At 34.3% G+C, this 12985-nt stretch overlaps 1 protein-coding gene and 1 long non-coding RNA gene across 51 annotated transcripts in view; one reads left to right on the forward strand and one right to left on the reverse strand.

The window, feature by feature from the left end:
• Nucleotides 1-12985, forward strand: part of GPHN (gephyrin) — a 564043-nt gene that overhangs the window by 393106 nt on the left and 157952 nt on the right. The window lies entirely within an intron of this gene.
• Nucleotides 6406-9963, reverse strand: LOC139079378 (uncharacterized). Its single transcript, XR_011532967.1, has 3 exons — nucleotides 9843-9963; nucleotides 8226-8315; nucleotides 6406-6530 (listed from the first exon to the last, which is right to left on the reverse strand). It is a non-coding gene; the product is annotated as an uncharacterized lncRNA (long non-coding RNA).

Here is a 12985-nt window from a genome sequence, read left to right on the forward strand (position 1 = left end):
ATTGAGAGGGCAGAAAAAGTAGGTGTGGTGATACTCAAATATTTTGTATTTTAAGGGAAAAAAAGAATGGAAAAAAATGGGGGGGTTGGAAAGGGAGGGATGGAGAAAGGAAACAAGCCCTGGTTTTTCATTCCCTATTCCGCTCCAGTATTTAGAGAATAGGTCATTTATTCTGACTTTCCCATATTAAATAGTTGCAGAGCATAAGCAGCAACATAGAGAACAAGGGCGAATTCAGAAAGACCTGAAAGATATTTTTGGATTCATGTTCCATGAAACCCTGAATGGAATTCAGATTCATATAAACTTTTATAGCCATAGTTTTCAATTATATTAGCAATTTTCCTTGTCCTATTTCTAAGTTGCCTTAGAATAAGAAAAAACAAGTCTATTTGTGAAATTTTGTCCATGCCATTCTGCACTGAATAGTGCCTAGAGTCATGAAAATCAGGCTTGCTGCTTTTTTTTTCTTCTCTTTGGCAACTTGCTGCTATCCCAGCACACAACAATTAAATCTAATTCTGTTTGGGTTGCCATGTCTAACTGTTCTCGTTGAGAAGCATGGCATGAACTAATGCATGGCTGTTTGAGAAGGCTGCTATGTATATCTGCACTGAAAGAAAAATTCCTGTATCAATCTAGCCCTCTGAATTTGTTATTGAAGCTGCAGTAATTAATGATGCACTTCTGTACAGTCTTGACAGCGAAGACAATTCCCCAGGAATAAAAGTGGGAACCGAGGCAAAAAATGGTCTTCTGCGGTCAGTTGCTACTAAATCAGTTATGGGTACTTCTCAGTTGTGGAGGTAGTCATCCCTTCAAAGAATGCACGTGAGTGGGAGAGTGGGAAAGAGAAAAAGCATGCCATTGAGCTCTGAAAGAGATTGGATGAAGAAATATTGAGTCAATCTTCAATCTCAAATATTTGACTCAGGGTCTGAAGTAGTTTTGGTCAAATTAAGACTATTTTAATTGTCTTACCATCAGATTTCACAGCCTAATCATCCGGCTGTAAACATATTAAACGTGACTTAACTCCTTTATATCCACGAAAGTTCCAAACTGTTTTTTAAACAAACCTTATAATGCCTTCAATATTTTAAATGTTTATTAGGAGCATTGATTTAATGATCAAGTGATCAGTATCCTTCATTAATTCCATTAGGCATTCATCTTGTTTCATGTATGCATTTTTTTTTTGTTTACTACAAAATAAAGTTCAGTAATTGAACCACACAACTATCAATTACTCCAACCTTTGATATGGAGTTTAAACAAACAAAAAATGTTGTATGACCAGAAGCTAGGAATCATCTAAGTGGCCTCCTTTAGGAGCTCATTTCCCTTTATACATTGCAAGTTTATCTGTAATCTCCCTAATTCATCTGTGTTAGAGCCATGTAGCACAGTTGAAGAGTTCACAGAATAAGTCAACATAATCTTGGATTATTCATTTAACCTCAAGTGCCACCATATAGCAAGGGTCTCTGTAGCTATTCTCATTGTTACACATCAGTGATAGCAGCATTTCAAACTGTTCTTGGGCATATAAGTACTGCTCTTTCAGTCTATCTATGTCACTATCCTTTCATTTGCAGTTATCTAACTTTCAGATATAACTGAGCTCTGTTTCAAGGCTTTGGTCTGAAATATTCCCCAGCTAGAGATATCTACTTGGGCATTGCTTGACTGAGTCGTTTATCCTGGTAGATACAGTCATACTGTCATTACCTTGAGTTATGTTTGAAATCACTTTAGCTTCCTTTTAAACATCTTATCTGCAAAGGGAAATTTTGCTGCTGCTCTTAAGATTAGTCGTGATGTGATTCAAAATATCTGTCTTTTCTCTTACAAACACACACACCTTTGTAAATGTTATAAACTATCCCTTTTGACTATGACCTGTTGACTTTCAAAGACAATTTCAAAGCAGGGATGATATTTGTGTTTTTAAGATCTGCCATGTGTTTTGAAGTTTGAAGTAAGAAGTATAAAGAGGAGAATGATGTATAACAATCTCTGTTTCGTTATTTATTACCTCATTAACGTTCACCTACTTTTTTCCTGCTATTCCCTACACTTTGCTATTTTCTCTGTTTCTTTTTTCTTTCCTTATGTGTGTGTTTTTTAGTAGATACTGCCTATCTTCCTTATCCCTAGCTGTTTCTTGATTTCCTTTCCTTTTTCAGTGAATAATAACCCAACCCACCTCAGCCACTGAGAAAGAATATGAATCTTAATAATTGTTAAAATGAATATGTGCATCTCAGTTTGCTATAAAGGAACAAAATGGGATGAGCATAGCTGCTTTAGTGTTTAAATTTGGTGATTCAACCATATATTGTGCCTAAACTAGGTGACTGGAATATGAGAGAGAGAATCTGGATGAAACTAGCATAAATGAGTTAGGTATAAATTTCTACCTATAAAATTTCTAAGTCATACAACATCCCTGTGAAAAGACTATTTAAGAAAAGAATTTATGTGCCTTTTTCAGCTTAGATGAGTTAAAAAATAATGCTAATGAGTCCAGGGTTACAGATTTGTAAAGCCACTTAGCTTCACAGCTGTTCTATGATTATGGACTGTAAACTAATCCGAAATTTCTAATTGCAGATAGTATGCAGGGGAAGGACTGAGGAAAGATGTGCTGATGGTTCAAAATAAATCTATTAACAGTTAAATGAGACTGATTTGAACAAATAATATAATGACCAGTCTATATTATACTAAAAGGTTTGAATTTTAGAATTTTTTTAAAAAATCAAATGTTTATCATTTTCAGTAGCAGTTTCTATTTTTATTTCATTTTCAATAACTTTTGTTTTTCACATGTTCAGTGAAGAATATAGATAAGCAAAGAGATAAAAAGTCACCCATGAATTCCCCCTTACTAATTGATATTAACATGTAACAGAAAGAACAAATAAGGATGGTGAATTGAAGAAAAAAGAGAAAGTACAGAGTTCTACAGAGAAGGTAGAGTCAATAAAGAAGCATATATAAAATGAAGAATTATCGTTGAAGGATCCCCTATGTGAAAAAATTTTAAGAATAGCTAGTATATAAGAGATTTGAGTTTGAAAACTGATGGATGAGTTTCTGCAGAGTTTGACTTGATTGTATTCCTGATGTAACTGAGCAAAGCTCAGCAGCTGAGCAGAGCTACCTGAAGCAACCCTAGGAAGGGTAGAGGGAGTATATTGGTTAATGGTGAAACTGTCAAGAACAGTGGTAACAGTTTAACAGCATTCTCAGCTCAAAATATACTTAGTGAAGGAAAAAAAAATGAAAAATATATGTGTTGAAAACATTGACATTGTGTTTGTTCTTAAAGAGAGCAAAAGAGTTTCCAGATGATCCCAAATTCTAAATTTGAGAAATCTAAGCTAAAGAGTATGGGTATTGGCAGCCTTGTGAAAATGTCCTTTGATGAGTCAGTTCCCTTTTTTCTTTTTTTACAGTTCTCACTTTTTAAGGAAATATTTCAAATATATATATAAAGAATAAATAATATAATATACCCATACACTGATCACCTAGATTTAACAAATATTGTTTTATTATTTCTTTAGCTCTTTTAACATATTTTTAATAACTAAAGAATTATGACAAAGCTCAAGTTACCTTTGCATAGAAGTGTCATTATATAAGAATACCTTATATGATAGAAAATTAGAAATATATCCTTTCCCCATGTATGGCATATACTGACCCTACATTTGAAGGATAATGAATATTTCTCAGGATCCGTTTTGCTCCCATGACACCCTGATTTGTTTCTGCTTATATTTATTTTTAAAATAACACTAGTTTAGTAGCATGATTTTAATGATTTTCGGTATGTGCTAGTGGAGATAGAATACACACACGTGCACATACTGTATGTGTGTATATGCTGTATATATATTAAAAATGTACATATACTTATATATGTGTGTTTTATACATATACGCAAATCATATATATATGAACATTTTCCTGTTTGTTATGCTGAGACAGCAATAAAATAATCTGTCCAGCAGTAGGCAAGATATCTCAAAAACTGCTCTTACTGACCCCAACCAAGCCACAGTGTCATAGATCTAAACTGGGAATATATAGAAAATCTAAAGGAACAAACAGGAATGCAAAAGAAACAAAAGGCACCAACACTGAACCGAAACACCCCCTGTCATGATTAATAACATTTTTCTGTTCCAAATGAAACTTAGTATATTTTGGAGATGGGTATTGATGATTGCTAAGAGTAGAAATTCTTTATAACTCACGTTTTACTAATTTGACGATTACCATATCCTATGTGATGCATTTTTCTATAAACTTTGAAAATGCCTCAACACTTCTAGTTAAGTACAGATCCACTGTCTGGAGAATACATACAGTGTAGTAGTTATCATGGATTAATAGCAATATGGTATCACAAGAGCTTTTATGCAGAAATTTATAGTACAACAAATAAACAACAGAAGATTGTATTCTCTTTTATCAGAGATGCCTACATTGATTTTTATGGAATAGCAAATTCTTTCCAAAAGACATTTTTTATGCCCTACTTTGCTGGTACCCTAAGTTTAAACACCTACTACATCTTTTTATTAACAATCTTTGGCCCTTCTGACAATACTCTTCTTTGGTCTAGAAGAGGTTGCAAACAGTTCCAGGCTAGGACAGCTTCAAGAGAGTAGTTCGGTGCCTGGCTTTTGATAGTTGGTATCATAATCATCATAGCCATCATCATTCTCACCCCTATTATCATCATCAGAGGTAACGCCTTTATCCTTTATTAAATGTCAGGTGTAGTACCAAATGTTCCACCTGCATTAGTTTATTTGATTCTCACAACAATGCTATGAGCTGGTAACTCAACAAAGCATGATCCTGTGTACACTACTAGCTATTCCCTCAGTCTAGAATGTTCTCTAAGTGCTTCATCTGGCTGTCTCAGATCTTAACTCAAATGGTACCTTTTCAGAGAAATCTTCTGTGTCCACTCTATCTAAAATAGCTATACCCTATCACTTTTTATCACATTACTGTTTTATTTTATTCATAAGCACGTGTTACTATCTGAAGCTATCTTACTGATTTACTTATTAGTTTATCTGCTTATTATCTGTCTACTCCTGTTAGAATGTAAGCTCCAGGATAGCAAGGTCCCTGTCAATCTTGTTCATGTTTTAACCTCTGCACCTAGATCAGATCCTGGTTTATAGGAGGTGCTCAAGAAATATTGTTCAGTAAATGAATGGTGTCATTATCCTGATTCTTATACATGTGCAAACTAATGCTTAAAAAGTTAAGTAATTTAGCCAGGGTCATGTAGCTAGCATAACTTTCTGCTTTTTGTCTGCTCAAAGAAGGATTCATTGCATGCACAAGTCTCCAACTTTAGCAGATCAAATTAGCACATGTCCCTGGACCTACAGCTATAGGGCTTATGTAGAAAAAAAATACACACATCTAAAATAATCTTACCTATCCTGCACATCCTGAGAATGAGTTATGTGAATGTGAACCTTCAGTAACATGGGGGAATAGAACCAGTAATATAGATGGAACAAATGCAAATTTTGCAAGATAATTCAAGTAGGCTGAAATAATTCAAACTACCTATAAACCTAAATTTAACAATGTTCTAAGAAAGAATATCCCTTCTTCTTCAGACTTTTTCTTAGACATGATTATTTAGCTTTGTCTTTTTAAAAAAAGAGTCTAAAATGAAACTTCATCCAGAAAATATTATACCTAATTACATAGTAATCCATGGTCAATATACTTATCTTATATAATATGTTACGTGACATTGCATTTCTTTAATTTTAATAGGTTGTTCTCTTTCCCTTAGGAATTTTTCATGATTGAATCTTGACAAGGTGAGGTTTATATTCCAACTGAGTTTTCATTAGACTTGGGTAAAAAAGAAAACTACAAAAATTTGTTGTGTATTAAGACTTAATTATATTTCAAGTCAGATTTTAAAAGAGAATGTATATTTCATATACATTTATTCCATTTTCATTATGGTAAACTACTCTTTTAATGTCACAGTCAAGACAAAAAGCGCAGTCTGTTTAAAAGTGACTACCAAAGGTATTTCATACAATCTTAGAAACCGAAGTTATACACTAGGGGATAAACTTAAGAATAAACTAGAATCCAATTAACAGACATAAATTCTATTAATAGATACACCCAGGCCATAAAGTTCTCAGGTAAAATTGTGAAAGGCTTTGAAATAGACAAAAAAGAGTATTGGCTGTTTTGTCTAGGGCACCCTTCTGGGTCATCTCCTTTCACTATCTGAGCTATTGTACAACACTAAATTGTAGTATTAAAAAACAAAATTCAAAACCAGCGCTGATAGCCTAGTGGTTAAAGTTCAGTGCTGTCACCACTTTAGCGGCCCAGGTTTGTTTCCCAGTGGCAGAACCATACCACCTGTCTGTCAGTTGCCATGCTGTGTCAGCAGCTCACATAGAAGAACTGGAAGGACTTACAACTAGGAGATACAACCATGCACTGGGGCTCTGGGGAGGAAAAAAAAGAGGAAGATGGGCAGCAGATGTTAGTTCAGGGGGAATCTTTCCCTGCAAGAAAATAATAAATAAAAACTTAAAAAATTCAATTGAGTAAATATGGAGATCTAATTGGCTTTATTCAGTGATTCACGGACTGGGCGGCATCCCATCTAGCAACCAGAAAGGAGCTCCAAGGGGGCAGGAAAAGGAAGTTTCTAGCAAAGAGTGGATTGTTTCAGGCAAGATCGCCTTCCTTTGTTGGAAGGCGGGGCTCTATCAGACAGATTACCTCACTAGTACTGACCAAGTAATTCCAGATTGACTGGTTAAAGGTAACATTCCTGGCAGAGACTAAAACTGCAATTAGGTTAGGTATTAAATCTTAGTTTGCTGACATGGGGCTTAGTACAAGTGGCTCCATTTTGGGCCTGTTGTTTCTTTTTTAATAGTAATATATGAATAGTAATGTAAATTATCCTAATCCATAGAAATGCACATTGTGTCCAGTTGGAGTTGCATTTGATTTTTGCTCAGTAGATCTGAAAATTCATTTCAACATTCCTGATGGTCCATGTATGTATGCATGTTTAAATCACTTTTAAACCAATTATCTTAAACCAGACATCTTTCTGATTCCCTCATTAATTAACACTTTAGATAAAATCTTTGACACATGTTCGTTTTTTATTTGTATGGGAGTCATGAGTTTACTTTTTAAAATAGTTAACTTTTAACACAATTATCCCTTTTCTGTAAGCTGAAAGTTCAGTTTTAATGGCAGTGGACTTTCTGCCTTTCCATGTGAGTTAGCCCAAACATCCAAAGCTTGAGAATTCAGAGAAAATGGAAAGGGCATATATAATGTAAACAAGAGTCTAATAATAATATGAAACTATATCTGTTAACTGTTTACTTGGTTAGATCATGAGAGACTTGATTAACTGCATAATATACACCACACGTAGTTGCTAAATAAGACTTCAAAAACCTTAGCTCTTATCTCCAGTCCTCAAAGGAACTTCCTAAACATTCCCTAAATCATTGCTACTTTACTAATACAGTATAGAAATGTCTTTGCCTTTATATAACTTCAATGTGCCTTACGAATGCTAATCATTTAGAAAAATAAAGGTTACAACTTTTCTAACTGCAATATAGCAGCCTTTGATTTAGAAAGGAAAATAATTACATGGTGTAGTATGATACTCAGGAGAAGCAGTAGTTTTGGGTTTTTTTAATGAATAAATAAGTGACATGACATGGCATTTAATAATGTGTAGGCAAGGAAAATAATTTTCCATCTACCTTTCTGAGATCTGGAGTGAGACTCCCTGTGATAAAAGATTAACGAGAAAATCAAACAGAGGTTTATTAGCATGTGTACTTCATGTATACTTCAGAGATTCCCAGGAAAAAAAAAGAGTAATTTCACAAGATAGCCTGAACCACCAACTTAAATACTATTTTCAGCTAAAGACGAAACGTGGGGCTAGGAATCCAGTTATGCAGAGATTACCAGGAAAAGCACAGTAAACAAGAGTGAGGTTTCTTATGAAGACTTAAATTGATGCCTTTTCCATTGGTAAGATTCTCTTGTGGTTTAGAGTCATCCTTCTCTTACAGAGAGGTACAGAGAGGGAGACACCCTTATAAATGGAGATTTCTTTTAAAAATATAAATGTCCTTTACAAAAAAGTAACTTACCCTGTTTTCAGAGCTTCTTCTGTCTCTGCTCTTTCTCAAAATAATCTTTATGCCGAAGAGGCACATTTCGGGGTGGCAGATTATGCTACCCTTCAATGAAAACCAAGGAGAGTATTAAATCTAGTTAGAAACTCAGCATTTCAAAACTCATGTTTAGTGAAAACCAGTATGACTTTCTTCCAGAAGTGGCAGAAAATGATAATAATTACAAATGCTCAATAATTCAAGTTTTGATGTTATTGACTCTTAGACTCTTAGGCTCTATTTCATAAGTTTATCAGTGTTTTTTTAAGCTTTCTATTCAAATACTTATTTACTCTTACTTGATCTTGCTTAAGAGAGCTGTCAAAATCACAAAATAAATTAGTCAACCTTCTTTATTACATGTCCAGAATATCATCCAAACAAAAGAAGGATAATAGTAACAACAGCAAACTAATAATAGCTAATACTCATACACTGTTCACTCTGGGCCAGTACTCTTCTAAGCAAATACTTTACACATGGTATCTCATTTTCTTCACAACAACCCTATGAGAGAAGTATTGCTACTCTCATTTTATACGTAAGAAAAAAAGGCAGAGAGAGATTATGACTTATCCAGGGTTGTACAGCTAATAATGATAGAGTAACATTCACCTCCAGGCAGTCTGGCTCCAGAGTGCTACTCCCCAAACTGCCTTTCATTATACCAGGTTTCCTTCACTCCTACATCCATATGCCTATTCTGAGCGGTTCTCACTGCTAAGAGAAAGAGTCAGGAGAAAAAAGGCAATGAAAATTCAAGGTCTGATTAGGAATGCAATGATTCCTGTTAGTAGGTTAGAAAGATAGGGTCATCTACTAATGTACAGAGGAATGAATTTGGAAGTCAAGAGGGCCAAGTTCAATTTCTACTTTGCTGTGTGATCTAAAGCCAGTAACATTCCCTGCTTTCTCATCTCTAGAATAAAGATAAATTACTCTGTAAAATAATTAATTATTCATCTGAAGATTGAGAAATGGTGCCATGAGTAATCCGAAATCCCTACCAGTCAAAAAATATTTTATTTAGCGTTGTTGTATATATAATTAGATAGTATATTTTCCTCATATTTATCACCATTGAAATTCTTAGAACAAACATCAACTCAAAAATAATGTTGATACCAAAGAGAGATCAGTTAAGTATTTACAAATTTTCTAGAGGTCATTGAGAATGACTCAGTTTAGAATTAAAGCTTTATACAGAAAATAAATTAGAATATTCAGCATTGATGTTCGAATTCATATTCCCTGAGTAATGCTGATAACCAGTTCTATTCTTAGCTATGTTCTACATATTATAGTATTCTCTTTGAGAAGAAGGAGCTCACCAAGTTACCTATAAAACAGCTGCTTTGTTTTAGGGGACGAAATTATGCTCAGAGACTGAGACTGTCTCTGCCAATAGTTTATTTAACACAGGTTCACTGTAGGGTTTATAATAGTTTCACAAGCCAGTAGCATACAGGATAATATCTCTTAATAAGAAAATAAAGAAATAATATACTCCAAACCAATAATAGATTAATCACACTTTTGTTCCAGACAAGGGGAGATGAAAGGAATAAAGTTCAAATACAGTTTGAGATGTACCTTTTTAAACAAGTAGGCACTCAGGAGAGATGGCTTGACCAACCAAGAGCTGACATCCGGCTGATAGCGCAAAATGAAAGTGAAAATTCCCCCACTGCAAGAGCACACTGCTAGGGAATGACAGTGCCAGTGTTGGAGAGCAAGATAATCTTCCCGGGGCGCTGCATGGCCTTCGTCCCAACCAATAAAACAGTCACCCTTGCCTTGGTAAAAGCTAATGCCCTAAGGTCTAAGGAAGTTTATTTAGATCAGCAAAGAGTGTCTTGCCCAGACCAAAACTTTCGAATAGTTCTCACAAGCTCTCGGTATTTATAGTCTTAATGTTCACTTGCTATAGTTGCTTCTTCACATGTTTTTACTGATAAGCACCCAGCAGAGCCCCTCAGCAGCTGGGCTGTTGAGTTCTTATCAACGACAACAAATGAGATGATGACATCCTGACACAGCTTACTTCATTCCTATATCAAAACAACAACTTAATTTTTATCTTTGTCATAAACAAATGCATTAAAATAATTTCACTTAAATCATAAACAAGTGGATTTGAAATCATGTCAAACTATTACACAACAGCAGCATCAATAGGCTTTTGATTTTCAATGGTAATTATATTTCGCTTCACCAGCTATGTAACTTGCCATAGTTCGAGCTTCTTTTAAAAGAGGTAAATACTGAAAAAGAAGAGCTCTTCACATTTACCTAGAACTTAAGAAACCTCAGTGGTATATAAGACAGTAATAATTATTTAAGAGTGGAAAAATATTTAAGAATAGTCCTCTGGAAAAGATTTGTGAAATTGTATTGCTTATAAATATTGTCTGTGTACCTGCAAAGGCTTATGTTATATATAGATAACAACATTGTTGCTTTCTAGCTATGATCAACACATAACTAAGAGTTCAAAGAATAATTACTTACGGATACATACACACTTGGGTGGGGGGGGTGTGTGTGTGTGTGTGTGTGTATGTATGTATGTATGGAAGTTCACCCTTGGTTAGAGAGTTTTAAATGTGATGACTCTGGCTATTGCAGTTAGTTAATTATCTAAACAAATGGGAAAAGAGCAAGTGAAGCAGTAGTTTTTTTAAGTCTGAGCTTTTAATAACTTGTTAATAACCATGTTCCTTTTTTGATTCTTAGATGGTATATTAAATGTGCAATTGGTTAATTCATTGCCCAATTTTATATAATTTTCTCAAAAAAAGGAAGACTTGTTTTATATATGATTTGGTAAAGGGCAGCAGATGGAGGTGGGAAAGGTTTCTTAGAGCCACAAAATCCTAGAGATAAAAAGAAGCTTGGAAATTATCTAGTTCAGAGTTTTTTAACCTTTTTTCTCCTGCGGACTCATTTGGGAATCTGACAGAGCCTACAGGCTTGTTTTCAAAAATATATTTTTAAATATATAAAATAAAATACATAGGATTACAAAGAAAACTAATTAAATTGAAATCATTATCAAAATATCTATAAAAAGGGGGCCAACCTCATGGCCAAGTGGTTAAAGTTCTGCACGCTTCACTTCAGCGGTCTGGGTTCACAGGTTCAGATCCCAGGTGTAGACCTACTCCACTCATCAGCCATGCTGTGGAGGCATCCCACATGTAAAGTAGAGGAAGATTGGCACAGATGTTAGCTCAGGCCTAATCTTCTGCAAGCAAAAAAAAGAGGAGGGTTGCCAGTGGATGTTAACTCAGGCCTAGTCTTCCTCACCAAAAAAAACCTATGGAAAAAAACCAAATTCTGATATGCTACTACCTCTTTTTAAATGCGTTAAATAACAAAATCTAGCAACAAGTCATTACACTACTGTAATTTGAATCTTGGTGGACATGAACAATATTTTGATATCCATAGTAATTTGAAGTAATATATTCTGCTATGTTACTATGATTTGTCACCTAAGCTTATAATGAAAGAAAATAATAAAATTTAATTAGGTTGGTGAATATAAAAATTGTAATTTTTTTCTCCATTCCAGTGAGTGGACCCCTGACTTTTATCCACAAGTTCTCTCAAGAGGCCCATCGACTTCAATTGAAACCCTTGGAAACATCCTCATTTTGCAGATGAGGAAACTAAGTCCCATAGAAGTGAAATAACTTCAATAAAATCATACAACAGAGGATTAGGTTAATCCTTGCAGGGGTAACCTCAGACCTTAACTCAGCCTTTTTCTCTGAAGCTTTCATCTAGAAATTCGTAGTTATGGTCTGTTGTCACTGATTCATGGCATAATCTGGAGCAAATTCTTTATTCTTATTGTGCCTCAGATTCTACCTATATAAAATGTAAATGACTTAAAATAAACATAAGGATAATAATAACAACTTAGATTTATATTGCTCTTTTTCCTTTACAATAGTTTTCACTTTCACATGCATTATCCTACTTAATTTTCCCCATTTTATGGATAAGGAAATTAAAACTCTAAGATGTTGAATATCATATGTAAGGTCAAACAGCTAGGAAAGGGAAAACCAATATAAGAAACCATACCACTGGACTCCAAAGGATGTTCCCTTTATCATGACGCCTTTCATGTCATAAATAAACCAAAACTCTGAGTTCTTTAGTTAAGTATGTGTTGTGATATCATAAATCTAAATAAACACAAATGAGTTGTCATTAGGCTCAGATGAGCCAAATACTTATATCCTAATTTGTCAAGATAAAGTGATGAATGAACAGAACTATAAAAGAGAGCTTTTCTAGACAAGTTCTCCATTTTTACTGTAAGAAGTGAAAAGAGAAAGAAATAGAGTTTAAAAGTCTGAGATTGTAGAGTTGACTTAATATTGTTTAAATCAAACCTTTCTTTCCTTGTGTTTCTGGGTGGGCTAAAGAGGCAAGTAATCTGAGTAAATGCCAATGAAGTCCTTTTTCTCTATCCTCTTAAGTTTTATTTTATGAGTAAATGGTATTCAATGAAGTTTGTTCTTTTAGAGACAGATTATTCTTAAATAGGGTTAATAAAGTAGAAAAGTTAAAATCAAAAGGGCTGTGATGCATCAAAAATCTCTATCATCTCTGTCATTCTAGTGACCTGACGATAGAGATTTAGAACATCCTGTTCTCTTAGAAAATAAGGAATCTTCTTAACCTGACCTGAAACCTTTGGTATAGAATAACCTTTATTG

This window comes from Equus przewalskii, chromosome 25 (genome assembly GCF_037783145.1).
Source record: "Equus przewalskii isolate Varuska chromosome 25, EquPr2, whole genome shotgun sequence".
NCBI lineage: Eukaryota > Metazoa > Chordata > Mammalia > Perissodactyla > Equidae > Equus > Equus przewalskii.